The sequence below is a fragment of the Lissotriton helveticus genome, chromosome 7 (genome assembly GCF_964261635.1).
Source record: "Lissotriton helveticus chromosome 7, aLisHel1.1, whole genome shotgun sequence".
In the NCBI taxonomy this organism is placed as follows: domain Eukaryota; kingdom Metazoa; phylum Chordata; class Amphibia; order Caudata; family Salamandridae; genus Lissotriton; species Lissotriton helveticus.
This window is the reverse complement of record NC_136068.1, coordinates 924,829,083-924,853,207: the sequence shown is the minus strand read 5'-3', so window position 1 is coordinate 924,853,207 and position 24,125 is coordinate 924,829,083. Positions and strand designations below refer to the sequence as shown.

The 24,125-nt window shown below is 47.5% G+C and overlaps 1 long non-coding RNA gene across 1 annotated transcript in view; it reads right to left on the bottom strand.

Annotated features, from left to right (window-relative positions):
• Positions 1-23,651, bottom strand: part of LOC144767135 (uncharacterized) — a 222,657-nt gene extending 199,006 nt beyond the window's left edge. The window contains exons 1-2 of the long non-coding RNA XR_013598071.1: positions 23,517-23,651; positions 23,258-23,364 (exon numbers count right to left, since the gene is read on the bottom strand). This is a non-coding gene — a long non-coding RNA (uncharacterized LOC144767135). The remainder of the gene's footprint in view (positions 1-23,257; positions 23,365-23,516) is intronic.
• Between the last annotated feature and the right edge of the window lie 474 nt (positions 23,652-24,125).

The following is a 24,125-nucleotide window of genomic DNA, read 5'->3' as shown; positions in this document are numbered from 1 at the left end:
TGGTCCCACCATCTGTGGTTTTTGTGCCACCATAAGTGTGCCGAGACCCATTTCGCAGCAAACAGAAAGCATGCAAATGATGTTGCAACAACAGCTTAAAGACATTATGGCTATTGAAATAGACTAAGAATAACGTGAGTTTATGTATTGCCTGCGTAATGGCAAAAGGAGGGTCTGAGAAAATTCGGTTCCGACTCCATTTTGTGTTTCACCGCCATTTTGTGTTGCCCTCACCCAGGCAGCGCGGCAAACAGAAAACTCTTGCCCTTTGTACTGCCACGTATCAAATGACCCTTCTATCCTTGAGGTGAAGTCGATTCCAGGAACTAGTCCGACTCACTAATCCTTATCCAAACTGCCTGTTGGCCTTCAGTATTCTTGTCTCGACTCACTAATCCTTGTCTCAAACCATCTGTTGGTTTTCATTGTCCTTCTTCCCGCCTTATCCTACCTTGCAAATTTACCTTTTCGCAATACACAAACACGTCTACCACTGTTGATTAACTCAGGGACACCATTATTGTATCACCTGTGGGGTTAGTCAAAACATGACCTAGGGGGTGGATAATTTAATCATGTGACATCTAGTTTTTCCCAAAAAACATATCTTTTCATTGGTTTAAATTTTGCGCATTGGGAGTGTTCTTGTGCAGATGTAAAAAGATATAAAAGCCTGTGAGCCCCAGAGTAAAGGGGCAGTCTCCTGAGAACATACCATTGGTGTACTTCTAGGATCACTGTGCATAGCTGCAGCTAATAAATCCTGTTGTCTACGCTTAACAGAGTGTCCCGTGTCTCTGTACAACAAAGCAGGTGAACTCGGAGATTTAGGCGTGCCCTGCGCCGCTGGGTCCTTAAAGGCCTGGTTCTTCAGTTCAATGTCAATGGTGAAGAGCTGAGGGGAAACTACTGACCCTTGAGGAACACCTCTGATGACGGGGTGGAGGTCAGACTCGAAGTTTTAGATTTATATTCTTTGTGATCGGTTGTGGAGAAAGGAAGAGAACCAGTGGAGGACCGTCCCTTGTAGACCGGCCCCTTCATGTAGAACCTTAGTGAGCAATTTGTGGTCAACTGTATCGAAAGCTGCCGATAGATCTAGGAGGATGAGAGGACAGCATTGCTCCAAGTCGAGTGACTTGAGTAGGTCGTCTATGACATTAAGTCGGCGCTGCATCCCTTTCTAAAGCCCGATTGAAGGGGATCTAGTAGATTGATGTTATGCAGGTGTTGGGTCAACTGTGGGAGTACACATCTTTCCATGATTTTGGACAAAAAAGGTAGGTTTGATACAGGTCTGAAATTATTCAGATACTCAGTGTCTAGACCTGGTTTTTTTTGCAGTGGCGTGACTTGTCCTACTTTGAGGCAGTCAGGTACGATTCCGGTGCTCAGTGAGCTGTTGATGATCTTGCACCAAAGTGGGGCTAGGACGAGCTTCAGGTCTTTTGCCAGGTGAGGGGGTAGCTGATCCAGAGCGTGAGATGAGGGCTTAGCATTGGAGATTAGTTTGACTATCTCTGCTTCCTGAATGGGAATGAAGGAGGACCACTGTTTTGGAGAGTTCAAGGAGGCGCTAACAAGAGTATTGGATGCTTTGATCTTGTAGGAGGAGATGGGATTTGAGCCAAATGAGAGGTCAATCGTGGCGATTTTGCCATTGAAAAAGATTGCGAAGTTGTCACATCTTTCTTTGGATGCCTGTGTTGAGGAAGGTATGGGTTTGGAGGTTTGATTCCTTATGATATTGAAAAGCTCTTTGGGTCGGTTTTTTGCATTATCTAGCGCGGAACAGAAGAAAGCTGACTTTTTGTTCTTAATGTGATTTTTGTACAACCTGCGGGCTGCTTGGAGTTGATCGCGGTGGAGGGCGGAGGGATTATTCCTCCAGATTCTTTCTGCAGCTCTTAGCTGTCTTCTTTCTTCGTTGATGTCAGTGGTGAACCATGATCTGGAGGGGATGTTCCGGGATTTCTTTCGCTTCAGGGGGGCAATTTGATCCACGGTGAGCGTCAGATTGGAGTAGTAAAGAGAGGTGAGTTTGTTAGTTGAGAGGTGGTCAGTGGAGTAATGGAGCAGCGAGCTAATTCTTTTTTTTAAGTCAGCTCATGAGATCTGGTCTGTGTTCGTGACCCATTTGGGGGGTCTGGCTTGGGAGTTAGATTGGTCAAGATCGCATGGTTGATGTGAAAGAGAACAATGTGATGATCAGACCAGTCAACGGGGAGGATGTGTTCGATGGAGATTGACTTGCTTTCTGCTATAATTGCGTCAAGGATTGCTCCTCTCTGATGTTTGTTGGGTCATATTGTTAACTAGTAGTAAGATGTTTAGGGTTTGAATGAGCGGGTTATTTGTTTCATTCCATCTTAGATTGAGGTCGCTCAGAATTATGTTGTTAGTGTTTCCGAGTGTGCAATGGACAATCAGGTCGGAAAGGTTAACCCTGAATTCTGGGGAGTTGCTTGGGGGGTGGTATAGTACATAGCAAAGTGTAGGCCTGGTATCCTGTGTTTTGATTTTGACTGTGAGACATTCAAAGGAGCTGTACACACAAGAGGCAGTTTCCATGATGGAGATGTTGTTCTTGTGGATGATTGCTATGCCCACGCCTTTTTTCACTTGCCTGTCTTTGTTGATCATAGTGAATCTGGGAGGTATCAGCATGTCCATGCTAGGGTATGAGAGAATATTGAGCCAGGCCTCTGTTATGAATGCTATGTCAATGTCATGGGAGAGGATGGCTTCCGCTAGTCAGTTGCATGTTTGGAGGCTGATCTGCAGTTTAGGAGCATGTAGTTGATGGGGGGGTTCTTCTTTGCACCTGCTCTCACTGAATTGAACTCTAGGTAGGAAGGCTAGGTGGGCAGGGGGTCAGAGGAGGGTGTTCACTTCTAAATCCAGTAATTACTTGGATCGCAGATTTAGGGGGGGGAATTTGTAGGGGGGTCATAGGATGCGGCTAGGTGTGTCACTTCCTGAGGGGAAAGTGAGGTAGTTGCTCTCCTAGGTCTTTCACAGCAGCTATCCTTCCCCTTACTGGTGGGCCCGGGTCAAGGTCTAGGGGGGACGTGAGGCTCTGTGGAGGGTGGTGCCTTGCCTAGACCGGGTTGGGTGAGACTCTATAGCTCTCTGGGTGGCTGGGTGGGCTCTAGGGTCAATGATAGGTTGGATAGAGTTTCGTTCAGGCCCTGAATCAGAATTTCCAGCTGAGTTTCTAGGAGGGAGAGGTGTTGCGTCGTGTCATCTAATGGGGAGAGGGAGGGTGTCTGTGGCGACACTGCCCTTGGGTGAGAGGGGAGGGACCAGGGGGGTGGGAGGGTGTCTGGGGCAGCACTGCCATTGGGGGAGGGAGATGGGTCTCTGACATGATGGTGGATATAGGAGGGAAGTGAGTCCAGGTCCTGATGGTTATTAGGAGGGGGCTGCCTGGATAGTTTTTGGTGGGGCTCAAGGGCATGGGTAGTGCTGCCTCATGGCCAGTGACAGATCTTGTGTGGCGAGGGGACGGGGGGGACTGTGAGTGGGCTGAGCTAGAGGGTGATGCTCAATCCTCAAGGGCATAGGGAGTGATGCCTCATGGCGCGTGACAGATCTTATGTAGCGAGGAGACGGGGGCTGCGAGTGTGCTGAGCTAGAGGGTGATGCTCAATCCTGGATGTTAGGAGGGGAAGGGAGGGGGAGCAAGGGTGGGCGAGCTGTCCGACAGAGGGGGAGTGGGCAGTATTAGGAGGAAAATGGTTACGATGAGGGCCTCGGGGTGGGTGCGAGTGGGATCTCGAAGGCAGCTGAGAGAGGGATCCGATGACTCCCATGTCATGGATGGCTCTCTGGGGGGAGGGATGGGGTTGATCCGTATCGGGATATGATCATGGGGGCCTTTTTTAGTGAGAGGAAAAGTTACTTAAGTGCACACTCACTTCAATCCACGGGAATCCTGGGATGGTGTTAGCTATGACATGCACTGGGGGTCTGGAGTGCTTGAGGTTTAGCAGAGCTGACATCCTCTCACTATATGCCCAACCAGCTTGTCTAGCCGGGGAACCAGACTCTGTTTTGAAGCTGATTCTCAGTTTTGATGATGCAGTGCTGAGTAATGAGATGTTGAGGGAGTACTAGGCAATTGCCCCACAGCAGCCAGCCTTCTTGAGATGCTACAAGCTCATGTCTATTATTGTACAGCGATGTCAGGATTTAGCTGGCCTCAGGCGTGCAGGTTGACATGTTGATAATTAAGAGATTTCACTGTCCTTGTTGGGCTGTCTGAAGGGCAATCTGCAGGCAATCGTCACTCCCAGTGGATCTCTGAAGCTCAATGAGCAACATTAGAAGTGGCTGAGAGCTCTCCACTTCCAGTTTGACATATTCCTCAGAACCTAAGAACTGTTCTTCCTTCTTTAGGTAGCTGACATCAGGTGTCCCAAGGGTAGTCCAAAGGATTGTGAGAAAACGACCAGTAGATGGCTGAGAAAGAGTACTCTTGCAGTTGAAGGACTCTCTTGTCTATTTGTAAGGGAGTTTTTGATTCAGAACGCTGGAACAGCAAGATTAGGGGCTTGTAGCCAGCCCAGACAGTACACTGGTGGCCATAATGATAGGGATCAAAGTGCCAATGCCCACAGTGGATCGGAATTGTCTCTTTTTTTCTACCTGTGAGAACGTTCAGAGGGTGTGAGAGGTCTATTGCCTAAGTAACAGGCACCAACTTGCCACAAGGTTGCTTTTGGGATAACACTGCTCCCAGACTAGAAGAACTACCATCCATCACCAGCTCAGAGTCTTTGTCAGGGTCGTATGGCAAGGTGGTCTCTGCCAATAGAGCGTCATTGATGTTTGGAAACTCTACTTGGTTTGTGAGCTTGTTTTAGTGGACCTGTCACTAATGTGAGGTTCTTGATAAAATGCCCACAGAATGTAACATTCCAAGAAAAGTTCTCACTTCTGTTACTGATGCGGGCATGGATGCTGACTCTCACCTTCAGAGGTCAGATGTGATGCCCTCTGCGAGAACCTGTTTACAAGGGAACTGATGCTTTATTGTGAAAACACACGTCTTTTGATTTAGGGTGAGGTCACTGTCTTGAGTCTCTGCAGCAGCTCTCAGGGGCAGATATGGTGTTCTTCTAGCATGTAGGCCTGCACCAGAATGTCATCACTGGCAATGATGATCCCCATCAACTCCGAGAGGGCTTCTCCAGTGGCATTCTGAAAGACTTTGGCAACACTGGAGATCCATTGCATCTTTGGAGCCCCTGGTGAGTCGAGAATGATGCAATGTGCCATGAATTTCTATTGAGCATAAGTTGATAGCCGGATTTGAGATCTACGTTGAAGAACCAATATGCCACACTGAGGGACATATTTACATGAACTGACACATCAGCATTGATGTGTTAGATTTCTTCAGCCTGCCACAATTACCCAAACTACGTCATGGATGCGCAGTATTTAAATACAGTGCTCCATGTCACAAGGAATCACAAATGCGTCAGAAATTCTGACATATCTTTTGGTGCTAAAGAGACGCATTGCTGGAGTTAGTCGGACGACTGACGCAACACCAGCAATGGATCAGAACACAGAGGTGAGTCCCATGTTAAAAGCCCTGCTTTAATCCTTACGCCTCATTTGAGAAGACATAGGGATTTTGATGTAATCAAGTCACAGAGTGATGTAGGGAAAAGTTGTAACTTTCACTGCTTCAATTCTGCGTGACTTTTAACGTGTGAACGCCTACCCTGCATTCATAATACCTGGTGCAGGTCAATGCATCAGTTTGTAAATATGGAGCAGTGTGAAGAACTCATTGCGCTGCCGCTGCGTAAAACAAAAATGGTGATGAAGTGGTACTAGTGCCTTGTAAATATGCCCTTTATGTTGCTCACAAGATCAACAGGGTGAAGTTACATTCACACTTTATCGCTTGGTTGGGGATGTGCATATCTAAGCATATGCCTTGCTGCTTTGGCTTGTGAGTGACCATGATTGGGGGGACCAAAGGACTGAGCTTTTCCACTTGTAATATATCCTCCTACTTGAACTTGCTTAACTGTTGGGTAGCTCAAGAGCCTTCCAGTGCCCATGTGGGTGACTTAGACTTTGAAAGAGATTGAATGTTCATTGTGGGAGTGTTCTGTGGTGAACACTCCATTCAAGGGCAGTGGGTCCTGGTGCCCAAACACAAAAATGCTCACTAGTGTGTGTCTCTGTGGTGTCGGCCTCTTTAGAGGGTGGAATGTTTCTTGCTACATTACATTGATAGAGGGCCCAGTGTCAATCAAGAGTGTCACTGGTTTATTCCCTCCCAATATACAACATTTGAGTTGATTGCAGATTACACCGTTGCTTAGCCTGACTTTATTATACAATATAAACGGTCTCTTTGTTTTCTTTGTCTTTGTCCATGTCTTCCCTGTGCATTTCTGGTTGAGGTGGTGCCACCACATTGACTGCCTTGACTGTAATGGAACATAGAGTAAGGAATATTGTTATACCTTAATATCGTAGCCAAAATTTTGAAGAAAAAACTTATAAAAAATGACGTGCATATAGGGGGGTACATGTTTACTATTTTTATCTCCACATCTATATAACTTGAATATTTATATACCTTCAAGCAGGGGCGGCTCCTCCGCAATGGCAGAGGAGTGGCACCCCTCTGGCTCAGAGCCAGCAGGTGAAAAATAAAACAATGTTTTATCATCGTTTTATTTTTTATTCACCAGCTCTGAGCCAGCAGATGTAGGGAGGGGTGGGCCAGACAATGGGAGGGGGAGGAGGAGTGCTATGTGAATTTCTAAGTATGCATGTGTGTTTGGTCGGCTGTCTCAGGCCGCCCAAACTCACATGCACACTTAGGTTTCGCCAACCCAGTTGTTAAGAACAGCTGGGCTGGAGAAACAGCACCGACTCTCTGTCCTGAGGGGAGCGTCTTTTCAGCCTGCTCAGGCCAATTCCCATGCTGCTGTCATGGACTGAGAGCAGCACGGGGATTGCACAGGGAGTCTGTTCCAGTGTCTATTGGGAGGAAGAACAGGGAGGTGTGATGCGGGAGGCGACCAGCAGCTTAAGGTAAGTTCCATTAACAAAAAATATTGTTAACCACCTGAGCTACCCCTCCAGCGCTCCCTCCACCCGCCCCACCACTCTTTGTTTGTGGCGGCCACCACTGCGTTCAAGGTATACAGGTGCGGAGTTAGGTATAGAAAATGTTAACATATTCACCTATAGACATCTTTGTCTTCAATATTTTTTCTATGTTATTAAGTTATCACAATATTCCTTACTCAGTATTCCGGGTCCACACCACTGATTTATTGGGGTTTCACATTAGTTGCTGTGACAACTCGGAGACTTTGGCAAAGTGGTTGAAGTTTCCACATGAGAAGTGGAGAAGTGTGGCTCACTGGTTAGAGGAGGCAGACCCTGAAGCAGAGGTCAGACCCGGGACCAGGGTTCAATTCCCAACGCGGCAGGGTCTTGAGCCCAAATATCCACGGACTCGATAATTCTCGTTTCGGTGCCTACTCTATTCACGGGTTCACACTCTGCAGCTCTGGGCATTAGCTTGCTTAATCTCTACTACGCCCCCCCCCCCTGCGGCGGGATGCCTGGCTTTCACCTTGGGGATGCCCAGTACGGGTATCTCACAGGGAAAAAAGCCAGGACGGGTTCCCAAGGCAAGCGCTGAGATGCCTCCGTGTAATCGAGCGCTATATAAGAACGCATAATAATAATAATGAAATGAAATGAAATGAAAAATTCCACTTGTATAGCGCATAACTACCCTGAGGCCTCACGACATGACATGACATACACTTTTTCTCTTCAGACAGGGCATGTACCTAAGGTTTCTTCTGTAGTGTACACAGTGTCGGCTTGGTGGCGAGCATGGCATTGTTTGTTTTTTGTTGTTTTTTTTTAAAACTCTTTTTATTGCAAAAATAAGTAAATACAGTGCAGTCAGTACATTTGTACGGTCAAATCAGGTACAGCACCAGAGATACATGAATAGTGAACAATACATCATAGAAGACATCAGTATTCGAGGCGTAGTGGTTTTAGTCCACGGTCTCTATGCCAGAACGGCAGACTGGGGGAGGCTCACACAGGTTACCTCTGAAGTCGTTCCAGCGCGACCACACCTCCCCCCATTTATATGGGCATCCTTGTGCCATGTAGACAGTCTTTTCCTGCAGCATGCACCAGTCCATGTCTCTTTTCCATTCAGTCAGTGTCGGCGTGGCAGAAGCGCCCCATAATCGAGCAATGTTTCTTTTTGCCACCATTTGCCCCAGCGTGACCCAGAGCTTCCCTTTCGTAGGCAAATCTGTGGGCTCCCAGATGTTTAAGAGGCATCTCTTAGCCTCTGGTCGCAATTCTACCTCCCACACCTACTGGATGCAGCATACCACACGCCTCCAGTACCTTCGCACCATCGAGCAATCCCATAATATGTGAAAGAAAGAGCCCGTTTCACCACAATCCCTCTTGCAGAGCCCCTCCCCTCCTCTACCCATTAACTGCAGCCTAGTACAGGAGAGATAAACTCTGTGTAATATTTTAAATTGAATGAGCCTTAATCTAGACGAAATTGCTACCTCCTTAGGGGAGGCCAAAGCACTCATCCATTCCTCGTCAAGCATGGCATTGTTGACTTCATTCACTAGTACAGTTTTGATGGGTTTGATGAGCGCCGTCCCCATTTTCAAGGTTCTTGAGTGTGAAACTTCCAATGAGCACACAAGAGTCAGGGTAACTGGCAAGGATTTCCCTGCTTCTTTAAGTATTTGCAGTCACAACTCTTCAGATGCACATCTTAGATGAATTGCTCTCTAATTTCCACTTTCTTGTCCTCCTGCAGCCTGCGGGTGCATGCTAGTTCTTTAAGTCTGGAAGGCAATGCATCTACAGGTTTATCTGGGCCTTGTTTAGCATGACATAGTAGGAATGTCTTATAGTCAATGTTGCAAATGTGTTCTTTCTGTAGGATCAGCCCACATTTCTGCCTTTTGTAGCTGAACCCATTTTTGTAGGCATAAGGACCAGGTGCACTTTACACCTGCTAACCAGTGGTAAAGTGCTTGTGCTCTCCCTTCCAAACAAAATTGGTATACATCTTATTGATACATTTAATTTACTTATAAGTCCTTCATATAGTGTACTGCACATAACCAGGGCCCGCAAATTAAATGCTACTAGTGAACTGAATAACTCATTGTGCCACTCACATTAGCTCTGTATAACATGTCTCGTGCCTGCGATTGCAGCCTGTGTGTCATTTAAAACCTGACATTTTGAGCTGGCAAAATAAACCTTTTTGTCAGGCCGAAACCTTCTTTTTAATCATTATATGCCACACCTAAGGTAGACCCTACAGTCTCATAGTGCAGGGTGCATGGAATTTTTAAAAAGCAGGGCATGTGTACTTAAGCTTCACATGTCCTGGCAGTACAAATTCCCAAAGTCGTTTTTCACTGTGGAAAGGCTAGCCTCTCATACATTAACACTGGGTTAGTCTATACAATTTAATAAGTGATAACTTGAGTTTAGGAGCAGCTAGAGAAATGCTTCTTCTGTTAATTTGAACAGTCATTTAAAATCCTCTTTAATGGTAAAGCTGGATTTCAAATTACTATTTTGAAAATGCCACTTTTAGAAAGTTGACATTTTCTTCCTTAACCAAATCTGCCTTTGAGCCAGTGTACATGGTCACTTGACTATTAATGGCTCTCCAGGGGTTGATTCCAGGCAACACGCTGTTTGCGAACCCAGGTTTAGTGGTTAATTGAGCAGTTATTGCTGTTGCTAGCTTATAAAACGTTCTTGTCAGTTTTTACAACAAGTGTAAATAATGAGGCTACTTGAATTACGCAACATGCTGTCATTATTCTGATATATTCTGATGAAAGCTTTGTGTCCTTATAGTGATATAGTCTGGTGAAAGCTTGAACGCTGACAGCATTGGAGCTTAGATCATTAGGATTGAGAGCGTACTCTTTAACAGAGACATTATTATTGCCATAACCTTGTAGTTTCACTGCCTTTTACAATGGTAGTCCTGAAATAATAATAAGGTGATGTATGGTTTCTATGGACAAAAGCCATATTTACCCCTTAACTTGTATTCCTGGCTGGCAAGTGTACAAAAGGGCCTTGGGTGTGGAGACAGTATTCCTCTCCTGAGCAAGATGGCCTGAAGGGTTGTGCCCAGGATTCTGAACTTCTACGGGTAGCCTGGGGCTATACCTAGCCCCTTTCTGACTTCAGAAGTGGCCTTCCTTAACACTGGCAAACGCAGCTCACACCTGGGCCTTCCAGCCAAACCCAGGGGAAAGGGAAGTACTGGTCAGATACAATTTATGGTTAGATAAAGGGGGTGCCTGCACCTACAGACTGGCGCTAGGAATAAAAGTGGAAACCCCAGAACCTCTCTTCAGAACGCTCCTGGAACTCAGAAGAATGACTGCCCTCATGTGTGAAATATGAAGGAAGAATGGCCTTGCTTGCTTTGAACTCAAGACCCTAGAAGTTGCTCCTACGGTCAGTTGGCTGACCTCCTGTTTCAGCTACAGGGCACAACAAGCTTCCAGAGGCCTTTCCCTGCAACTGCCCAGCTGACCAGTACCAACTAGACCGCCTGAAACCCTGTTGCTAGGCTCTGCTGGAGTTAGTCCTGACCCTCGGCCTTCTTGTGAACGCGAACCAATTTCACCAAGTTCAGCACAAAAGCTGCATCTGACTGCTGAAGATACCTTCCCAGACACAGACCCTGGACTTTGCCCGCATGCAGCTCTTCATGTCAACAATAACCACCCGCATGAGGTGCATGGCCAAGATGGTGACTGCATTGGATGCTTGATGAAGAGCTCCATGGCCGGGCCCTTTACTTATCCTGCAACATCTTCGGAGCAGGCCAGTCATTACCCCAACAATCACTTGCTGGCAGTCTGGCGCACACTTTCGAGAGTTGCAGTAGGAGTTGAGCTCAGTCGGAGCCTCATAGCGTGAGGCAGGGCTTTAAGTGGGCCGGGTCTGTCCGGGTCTGAGCACCGGCAGTTATTTTCAGGGGGCATGGAACCGGGTCTCTATCGGGCTCTGTTTTCAGGCCTCCAAAGGTAGGTAGTCCATTTTCTTTTTCTTTTTCCTCGACTGCAGTGAGAGCATGCACATGATGTGCCCATGCTCACAAACAACTTCAGAAGCACTGACTTCTTACTTTTTAACAGTGCCCCTTACCGCGCTTTCACTTTTACAGTAGCTTTCCCGCTGTCCCCGAATTCACGACACTCCCTCTCCAGTCTCCTCCCCCACTACTCGGCAGCAGAAGCCAGGAGTAGCAGTGCCACAGGGTCAAAACTCCATCTTGCAGGCTGAAGAGCAGTAGGCAACTGCGTGGTAACTAGCACGGGATCATCTAAAAGCCCTTGGAATTAATTTTGTGCATGTGAAGAAGCGTTTCTTAACCTTGCATTCCAACCTCCATAACTGATCACAAAACTACCCCAACGGCAGTGTGTCTAAATAGAACAGCGTTTTCATTTAATTACTGTGTTTTTTGTCTCGGATCAGAAAGGCACAACAACATACCCACAAATATTATTCAAACATACGAGTGTGCTTCCTTCGCCGTATTTTTTTATATAAAGTGATGAGCATAATTTGGGCAGACACTCGAAAAACAACGTGCAGGCACATTCATACGGTCAGCCGAAAAACCAAAGTCACCCCTCCCTCTGCCCCCACCTGCTGCAACTGCTTCGCACTTCAGTACCGGCTGCAACGAAAATGAAAAGTACATTGTAACCGGGAAGGGGGGCAACCCCCCCCTACACCCCAGAGTGCGCCTTTGATCTGTGACCCCCCCTCTTCTCTCCACAGGTGGCCGAAACCACGAATTGGACCCCGGGGGCGGTCCAGTATAGCTGCGATGAGGAGGACCTGGAGCGCGACCCCTTTAACTGGCCCAGCGCAGGTGAAGAGGAGGAGGGACTGAGCTTCCCTTTAAAAGACGCCCGAAACCAGGACCAGGTGTGTCTATACACCGGAGGAGCGGTCAGAGAGGAGCAGAGCGGAGGAGCGGCGTGGAGCAGTGGAATCGAGTGGAGAACGGAGAGCAGAGAAGACGAGACGGGGAGAAGAGGAGAAGACAGGAATCGCGGTTTTCCTTGGAGAGCGGGAACAGAGTGGTTCGACGGATCCGCGGGGACCTCTAACCCAGCCAGGACCAAGACTTCTACGGAGGACGCCGCCGAGAGAGAGAGCGACGGCGCGGCCAGGGGAGGACCGGACCGCGGAGAGGAGGAAGACCCGAGCAGCCGACAGCAAGACGGGCTGCGGAGACCGGCGGCAACAACGAACCCAGGAGGGCACCGGACCCGCGATCCGCCCAGCCACTCCCCCGGAGGGGCGTGGCTAACAGAGGTACGGGGTCGGGTCACAGGGTGGTTGAGGTTGGGGAAAGGAAGACCGGTTGTCCCCTAGCGTAACGAGGCCCCCTGCACTCCCCTCACAGATCGCATCAGGATTGAATCACAGTGTTGACCCTCACCCCCTTTCCCATTTTACTGTCTGTAGTCACAAACAGGTTACTCATACCACCTCTGTTTTTCTGTTTCCCCCCCTCGGTGGAGCCTGGGGCGCGACGGAGCCCGAAGTGACTGGGAGGCGGAGCCCGACCCGACGCCGGGAGCCGGAAGGAAACATCAAACCCCGACGGGAAAGAAGCCGGTCCCCTCGTCCTTTACGTGTGCGCCCTACTTGTACGGACAGACTGTTTCAATCATTAAAACCAAGTTTGAACCCTACCAAGACTCGCCTCTTGCCTATCCCCACCCAAACCGCCACATACATTTGGGTGGTTCCTTTCACCAAGTGTATTTCTGCCTAGGTTTGGACAGTTTCACAATTATTTCGGATCTAGTCACTTAGCACCCTTCCAACTGTACCTGCGATCCTTTCATTAACAGCGCAGAGATGTGGTAAGCCAACCGCCTCACCCCCATTGTTAACCCCTCCCCTGCTGATGACGGAACCGCTCCGTCATCAGCTACGGTCGCGCTGTGCTGATGACAGAGCGGTTCCGTCACGGCCCGCTCGGCACACCTGCGCGGCGCGGATTCCGCGCCTGCGCTGAGAGTTCTATTGAGCGGGCGGGGCCGTGACGGAACCACTCCGTCATAAGCACAGCGCAACCGGCGCTGGTGACGGAGCGGTTCCATCACCAGCATGCACCCGCCGCTCTTCCGCCCCGCCCCCTTAGCACTGCGGCAGAATAGCCGCCGCAGTGAAGGGGTTAAAAGGATTGACAGCGAATGAGGAAAAGCAAATATGTGCACCTGCCCGTTGGGACAGGAGTGGGGTGGTGACAGGAGTTTTGTTATGCTAGGGGACTCCATTTGATTTCATGGAAATAGAAAAGTTCACGTACCTACTACCTACAGAACAGATGTTTGCTGCGAAGTGCTGGTACTCTAGCATAAAAAATATTGCAGCACTGCTGAGAAGTGCAGGTACTCTTTCTCTCCCCTTCAACTTACAAAAGTGTGGGCACTCTGTGCAGGAGAGCACATGCCTGTTTGAAGCACTGGATAGTAAATGAAACTTTCCCTGCCAAGGACACACAAAAAAGGCCCCCCGCATCTAGGCACTCAAACAAAGCTAATGTGTGCTACATTACTTTGACATATGTCATTGGTATTTTAGGCTTAGTTTGGGCCCTAGAGTCAGTCAGTTTTAAAAGTTCATTTGTTTCATGTACTTTGTGCAACACGTTATTGCTGATATAAGGTGTTTAATGTAACTGCTCACTCTCAGCTTTGGTTGGCAGAGCACGGTTTGTGTTGTATGTTTAGTACAGGGCTTTAAGTGGGCCGGGTCTGTCCGGGTCTGAGCACTGGCAGTTATTTTCATGGGGCCTCGAAACGGGTCTCTATCAGGCTCTATTTTCAGTCCTCCAAAGCTAGTCCGTTTTCTTTTTTTCTTTTCCCTCGGCTGCAGTGAGAGCATGCACATCGATGAGCGCATGCTCATTTTGCTCACTACTGAGCAGCGGAGGTAGTGAGCATGCCAGGTGAGCAGCGTTGTAGGAGGAACGTGGCTTTAAAGTGAGCCATTTTCTCTCAGGATTTCGATTCCTGCAGCGCAGGTGCAACGTCGTCGTGGTGCCAGCCTTCACATCATGGGATAATTAGGAGAGAGACGACCACAGGCAGCCTGCTCCAGCACACCCTGCTCTGACTTTTCACACTGAGCGTCAAGGCTGCAGTGTAATCAAGCAACAATTGAAACGCAGAGACAGGAACTAGTCTGCGTGATCCAGCCCTAACGCAATGCTAGTTATCTTGATTTAGACCACGCCCCTACTTGGATTGACCACGCCCCTTTAAGTGGTTTGTCCCCCCATTTTAGAGCACCCCCAGCTTTTTTTTCCACTTAAAGCCCTGGCGTGAGGTACTGAAGAAACTGCCGGCATACGGCCTGCGATGCGTGGGCACTTCCGGCCTGTTACACAGCGCTGGAGACTACTGCGAGACCGGCGACTCTGGAGCAGTGTGGGGCAGTGACCTGACTCACCGTCTTGCCAGGGGAGGAGATGCCTGTCATTCACACCAATGTGTTTTCTGCCCCAGTGAGGCCTCCCCAAGAACTGCGGTGATGGGTGTGGCCTTGAGCACTGGGTCACGCCATGGCTCCCCGGGGTGGGTGGTGCAGGGGGAGCAGCCCGCTCCAGCCTGGAGGCATTGCTTGCCGCTATGTCCCCCAGAGTTCAGTGTGTTGAAAATTTGTTGCGGGATTTCGACTGATTCAACCCGCGCTCATCCCAGCATCACCCGATGTGCCTCTGTGTCATCTGAAGGGGTGGGCTACAGAGCTGAGCGACCATGGCTGGGCCTGCCAGGTTCCTTGCTCCCCTGCTCTTCTGTTGTTGGCCTGGTGACTTTTGAGCCATGGTGGTGTCTGTCGCTGCCTCTGGGGACCACTGTGACATTATCGGGACATAAGTGGGCCCCTTCCTCCCCTGCCTGACCACTTATGGCCTGGTATCCACATGAGCCCTTAATCACCCTAGTGGGCCTGCTATAGTGGTCTCTTGACTCTGGTGCTAGCTGGGCGCTCCCATTGTTTGGTGGTTCGGGGGGCACCAGTGGGGGCTTGCTGCAGTGTTTGGCACAAGGCCTGTGGCAATAAGTGGTGCTCTGGAGATCTGCTGGCCTTCTATGGGTCCTCGTAGCCCCACTCCCTGCAGGGTTCTGGACATTCTGTTATATACTATGGAGAAGCCCCCACACTGAGTGCTCTGACCCCTGCCGGAAGCCCTAGTCATTGTGCTATTTGGCTTCATTGTGCCCTGTGTTATGGTGGAGTGGGCGTGCTGCAGCAGGGCTGTACTTCAGGCTTGGACCCATTGCTCCTCATCTCATGCTGCAGGAGGGGGGAGGGGGGGAGCGCCCATTCATGACATGCAGTAGTGCCTCCTCGTCACTTGTTTGTTGATTGCTGCATTGAGTATCTCCCCCTTCGGCTCTTTCTGAGCCTGCTGCGGCATCAGCTATCCTCTGTGGACAGGGGGAGTGTGCAGTTCCTTCTCCTGGCTACCCAGGAGACCTTGCTGTGCTTGTTGCGGGGCCACAGGAAGGCCTCTACATCATAGCGAGGCATGATGGGGACGATTTGCTCAAATAAACAGTTGCCCTCTGAGCCTGCTGCGGCTGGTCCTTCTGCCTCTCCTGCGCTACCTGATGTGGGCGCGCTGCTGCACCTTGAATCTACACTGCACAAGCACAGGCATCAAAGCGCTTTATGAAAGGCTGCACGCTTTGTCAGAACCCAAGTTTAGAGGGCAATTAATTAGTTATTGGTTATAGTTTGTTATTCAGATTAGTCTTGTGCTCTCAAGGAAACCATTCCATGCATTTACTCCAGTTTCTTTGTGGTAAACTAAATAGGAGTTAGGTGTGAACATTAGCGGTTTCTACGTGCATGAATGTATAGCAGTTGCCTATTCTATGCGTAATCATTTTCTATCCCAATAACATATTTTAGCTGAGCTCATAAAATATGTATGTCAAACAGTTTTTCATACAGCTCCTAAATAATTTGACTATTTGAATTATCAAACTTGCTATCATTGTACTGATATATTCTGGTGAAAGCTTCACGGCATCATAGTATTACATTCTGACGATACATGCATTTTAAAGCACCTTAGCAACAAAGCAGAACACACAACTATATTGACCCTTTGACACAAATCACCACAATGATGCAAAGTCCTTTCTAGAACACAGCTGCATGCAAAACACATCACACATAATGTAAGAACAGACACCTACTGGGCTTTTCCAGTAGGCTAGTAGTTCTTAACCTGGGGTGCGTCATTCCTGCTTGAGGGAAGCAGGTGGAGGTAGCGGAGTCTGCAAGGCTTTAGAAAAGTTAATATTAGCAGATAAATAAAGTATATGTACCTACAAAAGGAAAATGTAACATTGAACATTTAAAATGCTCAATAAATGTGTACGGATTTAAAATTGGTAGTTAAAAATTAAGTTTGTGCCCTTAGTTTGAATCACGGAAGCGGTGCAAGTACAGAAAGCGGAATCTAGCATGGGCGCTTGGTGGCCTCTATTGAAGCACTAGAATGTGCCAACAAAAAGAGAAGAAGAACTACGAGCAAAAAAGACATGATGTGCTAGGGTCTACCATATTATCACTTTGTCTTCTAGAAATAAAGCCAAATTCCAATTCCTATTTCGAATTATTTTGGTGCATTTAATAAAATATTTCTTAACATGAGTGTGTGTTTAATGTATACTTGTTCATGTATTTTTGTGTATTGTTTTAATCTTCAAATAGTAGGCATTGCTTAGACGGAGACCTCGACTTCTAGTAGTCATTTAGGGCCATATGTAGGTAATCTCTATTTACCAAATCTTAAATACCGATTCGGTATTTAAGAATCAGTAAATAGTATGTAGGTAAAAATTCAGTAAATTTTACCGAATCTGTAATATTCGGTAATACCGATTCGGTATTTACCGATTCGGTAATTCCCATTCATTCCTATGGGCCTCCTGAATGAGAAGCCATTCACCATTACCGATTCGGTAAATACCGAATTGGTAATAGGGGGAACATATTAAAGGGTGGCAGGGTGTCACATTGACACCCTGTTGCACCCCTGAATTGTACATGTGGCACACATACATGCCCTAAGGGCATATATGTCTGCCACATGGCACTTTTAAAAAAGCACAAAATTGCTTTTTTAAAGGTTTTCGATATTTACCACCAACTTGTAGTTGGGGGTAAATAACGAATCCTTAAATCAACAAGCATTGGAAATGCAATAGGTCTCGCAGCATTAGAGTTAGTGCATTTAGAATTGTTTATGGGTTTTTTGTTGTAAATCTTTTGCATTTTTATTTTTTGTAGCCAATGCTAAAGAATTACAAATCAAAAAAGCAATAAACATTTGTAAAAGCTTTAACTAAAAATCCTGTGAGACCTATTGCACTGTGTGAGGGTGAGGTGTTGAGGGTGAGTGAGGGTGGGGGTGAGTGAGGAGTTGAGTGTGAGTGAGGTGTTGAGGGTGAGTGAGGTGTTGAGGGTGAGTGAGAGTGAGAGTGAGTGAGGGTGAGGGTGAGGGAGGGTTATTGTGAGTTAGGGTGAGGGGTTGAGGGTGAGGGTGAGGTGTTGAGGGTGAGTGAGGATGAGTGAGGGTGAGTGAGGGGTTGAGGGTGAGTGAGGGTGAGTGAGGGTGACTGAGTGTGAGTGAGAGTGACTGAGTGTGAGTGAGTGTGAGTGAGGGTGAGTGAGTTATGAGACGCCTCACGCCTGTATCATAGTGAGGTGCAAAAGGAGACGCACGGTGCGAGAACCTTACAAATATGAAAAGCTTGCAGCATGCCAGATGCTAGGATGCGCGGGCGTGTGTGAGATACAGGTACACGCGCGAGAAGCCCTGATGTGGAGCGGGAAATGCACAATGATGAGCATAGTTCGATATACAGAACGAGGTGGCTGTGTGTGGGTGGTACTCAGAAGTGTGGTGTTTGCGATGAACACAGCACGAGAGCCCGAGGGAGATACTTGAAAACTGTGAGAAACATTTCCAAGCGAGTACACCGCACGAGGTCACAAAAGAGCAGTGCATGAGATGCTCACAACACAAGCACAACAAACTCAAGTATGTGGGAGACAAACACATGAAGCATTTTGTATGTAATGCGTGGGGCTCCTCACACACGGGAAGGTGGAGAAGGAATAGAAACACAGAAGTGTGAGGTGGGAAAAGATCGTTTAACATGGGAAACTGGTGTGAGGTGCCAACAAACGAGCCCTGTGTGTGATTTTACCACACAGGGTAACCCTGGTGTGAGAATACGAGCGTGTACAGTGCGTGTGAACCGCTCAGAGCGCGAGAGGCTCACACACACGGGTGTGAGATAGACGCCGAGTATGGGCGAGTCTGACGCTCTCGAGACGCCTGGTGTGTGCCTGTGATGCCCCTGTAAAGCGCTCTGACACCTTGGATAATATTCGCGCTATATAAAATCGCATTAAATAAAATAAATGAAAAAAATAACATGGAAGATGCTCACAGACGCAGGAATAGTGTGAGATACTCGGAAACATAAGCGTGTTGTGTGTGACTCTCAAAAACAAAGTGTGTGAGGTGAACACCGGTACCATGCCTGTACGAGATTCAGGGTGCGTGAGATATACTCAAACACGTGGCGCCCGGTGCGTGAAATGTGTAGAGCTGCGACAAGCATTGTGTAGAGCTGCGACAAGCATAGTGCGTGCGACGCTCACAGGCAGGAGAACCGAGCTGCCCAGCCCACCCCCTCCCCCAGGTAGAGACTGAGGCCGGAGTCGTACACAGAAGCCGAATGCACGTGCGACACAACTGCAAAGACCACGAACAGTACTAGGGTCTTATGGAGAAATAACCCCCTGGGGACTGTAACTGGTAGTCAGACCGTGGGAGTTGCACCGATTTTATGGTATACGCCAAAATAATGCAGTTTAATAGGGCATTCTCGAAATCATGTACTCCTCCTGCCTAGACGTGTAGCCATATGCGATAGTTCTTGTATTGAAGGTGCAAAATGCGTTGTACGAGGCAAATAGAAAAGAATAAAAACAATAAGGTTCGGAGGTGGTAATACACGTTTAATCTCATTTCCATACAACACAAGGGCTTCTGTATAAATATGCTCAGATTCAAAAAAACATTTGTGTACGCGAAATGAGTGTCATTTCTCCCACCGAAGCCTAACAAATACTGCAGGAATAAAATATATCAAGCGTGTACAAACAGAGGAATCCGGGGTGAGGCGTTCAGGCTGGCTACTTGCATATCTCGTTCGAAGCAACAAAAGACTTGCGCTTCGTGTTGCCGCCACCCGTGGTGACTGGAAAGCCATTTTAAGTGAGCGAGAAGGAAGGCGAAAGATAATGGCCGATGCACAGGCTTCAAAGCGTGAGGCGGCTTTCTCTGCAGTGCTGACTCAGGGGAGGGGGCGGAGCGGGGCAGAGCGGCATGTGGGTGTGAAGAAGCCGGGCCTTTGAAGTGAAGCTAAGCTTCACTTCAAAGGTGTCGGAGGAATGCGGGCGGCTGTGCACGCGCTTTTAAGCTCAATGCACATGCGCATTGAGCTTAAAAGTCACGGGCACTGCAAGGAATCGCCACGATTCCTTGCAAGTTAGATAAAGAGTCGATGAGCCCCTATAGTCTCGCTTGCTCGATGCGCATGCGCATCGACAGGCGAGACCTAAAAATGCACTCACTTGAGTGCTCCCTACATAGGATTTTAGGATTCGGTAATTTACAGATTCGGTATTTTAAGGATTCTGTAATTTACTGAATCCTTAAATTACCGAATCGGTAAATTACCGAATCCTAAAATCATGGCACCTACATTAGAAAAAGATAAATACCGGTAGGTAACGGCAAATTTACCGATTTTCAGCTGTTACCGACCGGTATTTAGCTACCTACATATGGCCCTTAGTGTGACTTTACAGAAGTCAAAAGTTTAAAAACTCCTGCAGGCGATGGGTCTCCCTGTTCCATGCTCTGTATGGTCTCAAGCTTCACTTCTGCAGGTCATCTGGGGTACCCAATACTCAATGACATTTCTAAGATTCTGATTCGGGGGTTGAAGTACTTATTATACACACAGCTGCTAGGATTCCCAGGTCCTTGAGTGATGTGCTGCTCCAGTTTAGCTTTTTTAATTTGACTTGTGGGACTTGTAGTCCTGTATTATAATGCAATAAACAGGACTGCAAATCTCAGAATTAAAAGAAAAAAAACACACTACAGCAGCACACATGGACCTAGGAAACTTGGCAGGACTGTATACACTCCGTGAAAGGCTAACCAAGTTAAACAAACATCTAGAACAATGCTGGAAATGTACACAACTCGGCTACCTCTCCTATCACTTATCGACTTCATGCTGGTCTTTGAGCCTGCACAGTGCTCCCTTACTATTTGGCTTGGTTTGCACTTAAATAGTATTACATACAAACAAACATACAGTATGCTAACTATGGTGGCTCCTGATTGGCAAGAATTTGCCCAAAAATGTTTTTTTATTATATGCGAGGATCCGTGAATCCAATGTGGCACTCAGCGCAGCCCTCCATGTGAATCTGCGATGGATCCAGCCCCAATAGAAAAAAAAAATACTTACACTCACTGATCCACTAGCACATCTCTCACACCCCAGGAGGCGGTGTGGGGTTAGCTGCATGCGGGGAGTTCAGCCAAACCTCTGCCCCGCAGGGTCAAAGGCCATGCATGTTGTGGGGTTGGCCGCATGCAAAAAGAGGTGGTGGAAGTACAGCCTGGCCACAGGCTAGGCCATGCGGGCAATGCACAGCAGCAGCTGGAGTAATGCACGGTAAATAAATATTACTTTACGTTAAAAAGGCATAGAAATGTACTGAAAAAACCCAAAGGTTAAGGGACGTTATAGTTAGAAAATAGAGTTAAAAAAAGCCTTCAAAATTCACACAAAAAACAGCGGTTACAGGAAAGTTGTCGTTGCGTTCGGATTTTACACACACAAAACCATAAAAGTTCAGCATGTAAAGCTATATATATCTCAAGAAACTATAACTCGTGCTCTAAAGTAACTATAACTCATGCCCTTGCCATGCACTGCTAATTATTCCGTATCAGTCAGGACATAGTCTATAACAACATTACGGGGGGCGGACACCATAACCTCAAGCCAAACACCAAACACCCGCACAAAGGGCGAAATGTGGCTCTCCCTAGATAACTACCTGTCCACACACAAGCCCCCATAGGCTGCCATCCAAGGAGTACAGCACCCCCACATTCATCGTAAGCGCACAGCCTGGCCGACCCAATCGACACTCGAACCAGGTGTTCCTCCCGTACTCTCACTTTTCTTTTCCCACTTTCCTTTCCTTGTCACCTGGGGGCACATACACGAGCCGCTCACAACGCCACACACCAAGTACACGAATGTCGCATGCAAGCTCTAATAAGAGGACGTATGTAACCCAACCGGCATATAATGTGATCGAGTTTTTCTTTCCCCCAGGCGACCCACACTGTACTTCTGTATACTGTATTCTGTATATAAAAACTTCTTTCTCAATAAAATTCACTTGAAATGGATAATATCACTGTAACATTTCCAATAAAATTATTGATGAGAAAACTGTGCATAGAGGGGGCGGGGCGCGAGTTAAAGTTACCTTAGGGAGCAAGTTTTAGTTTCATGAGATAAGTAGAAATATAACTCCTACATTTCTATGAGTTTGTGTGCTAAAATCTGAACCTTACTACAAAGTCCTTGTAGCCTTCCTTTCTTTTAATGAATCTCTAATATTTTTTAATTCTGTTACCTAACTATGTCTCTGTAACCTTTGTTCTTTCAGTGATATATATATATATATATTCACAAGTTTTGTCCAGAAAAAAACGAAGTTGCACTATCGTCAAACTCAAGGGTAATTACAAAAGACTGAGATTATATATACACACACACACATACTTGCATTTCCATTTATGTGACTACTCAATAACCGGTACAGGCCAGGCCAGGCCAGACATAAAAGCAATGCGAAAGACTTTAAAAGTAACACGAATGACTTTAGACCTACTTTTATGTCTGCCATGTCCTTGTTTTTGCTTCTCAAAATGTGGTCACCCTAATTCTAACATGCATTTTAAGAAGTGTGTGACCAGGCACCTTCTATGCACGTGTTTCCTCAAGGGGAAGCAAAAGAAAGTGAAACCGTTTTCTAGGAGGCTGCTCCGAAGTCCAACAGCCTCCACGCAGTCGTCAGTATGTTCTCCACGGACAGGTAACCACTGTCACACGCACACACCGCATCTTAAAAAAACACAATATCCATCTCATTAGCACGCAGAGCTCTCACATTTTCCAGTTCCATGCGTGAGTAGACAATCCAGTTCATTTTTTTTCCATTTGAATTCTGGGACTTGCAGCCAGTCCTCTTAATCCAATTATAAAACAAGGACTACAAGTCCCAGACTGCAGAGCAAAAATAAACCTGGCTTGAATCGGATTCTCACACACGGATCTAGAAAACCTGAGAGCTCTGCATAAAGCAAGCACAGGCCATGAAACTCGGACTAACACTAGACTAGCTACTCGATTTCCTGGGCTGTTCATCTTTCCACATCAACAATTGTAAAACCGTGACGACTCTTAATAATGATAGTTAGTTTTGTATGCGGTAGCGCTTGCTGTCAATCTGACTGCTTCGTAGCACTGCAGTGCAAACGGCAACTGTTAATGTGATTGAGTTCTATCATCCATAGTATATGGCCTTGAGATGGACTGGACAGAAGGCTGTGTGTTGGAACTGCTGGGAACTTGACCCGTGATCGGAATCAGGTACAGGAAAGCACCTATTGCTATCTTGGTGTAGGTACAACCGCTGTGGCCCAGTATAGAAAGGAGCAGGGGGCAGGGCGGAGCTTGATTGCGATGGGAGGAGGGGGGCAAGCAGGGCACATGAGGAAGGATAAAGGGGTATTGGAAAGGGAGACGATTGCGGATAGATAGGGTAAGCAAATGAGAGAAAAACAATGTTTTCCCCAGAAACCAATATTTCTGAAGACTTTCAAACAGGGAGAGAGCGTGCGAGCTTTTTTGCCTGCGTTTATGTAAAAAATTCCATGTGAAATCCGAGACACCTTATCATACCCGACTGAAAGCACCTGCACCTAACTACTTACCCGAAAGACGAAAGTACATTTATTAGAGGGGTGCAACACCCCACACTCCCCTCCCTACCCCCGAAGCTACGCCGCTGGAAAGGAGCCGAAGCCGCACACCAACAGCTCTGAAATAAAGAAAAGAAAATTAACTAATCAAGCAAGCGCCTCGAAGGCAGAGAAGCGTGAAGAGCAATACGGAAAACTGTCACGGACTGTCTAAGAGATCAGTCCCGTTGTGACAGCCTCCTTGAGCTGCACTACTAGTGTGGAGTCTCACCAGAGGCGCAACTAAAGCCAAATCTCAGGGGGGCTACTAAAGCCGTTTGAGCCCAATGGGCGTTGCGCGCCTGAGTCTCACAGTGACACTTCGTCCGCCACTCGCACCGGTGGTATCATAGTGCAACATGGCGGCTGCTACAACAGGCGTAGTTTCCACTACTGTTGGGCAGTGCATGGCCGTGTTTTTTTATTCCATGATACAACAAGCGGCTGAGCTTGGGCTCCTCCCTCCCCATCCGCCCAACCCTCGCCCCAGCCCGGCAGTTACTGGAAAACAGGAAGAGCACGTTGCCAGTAGTACAATAATGATAATTTCTAAAATAAAACAAACAGAGGAAATTGATCTTTTATCGAATAAAGTGAATCAAGCGAGTTAAGATATGTCTTTGTTTAACAGACAAGTAATGTAGGGGGAAAAAAAAGGCCAGGGAGCGCCCGCGGGACTCGAACCCCGAAGGGTTGAACACGAAATTCATGTAAAGTTCAGAAGGAACCGCTGAGCTAAGGCCGGCCCGATGGAATCTCTGAGCTGAAAGCTATAACACAGCAAATGGTCATCTAGGGTGGTGAATACACTGCTTTTTCATTGGTCGTTGAGGACACACCC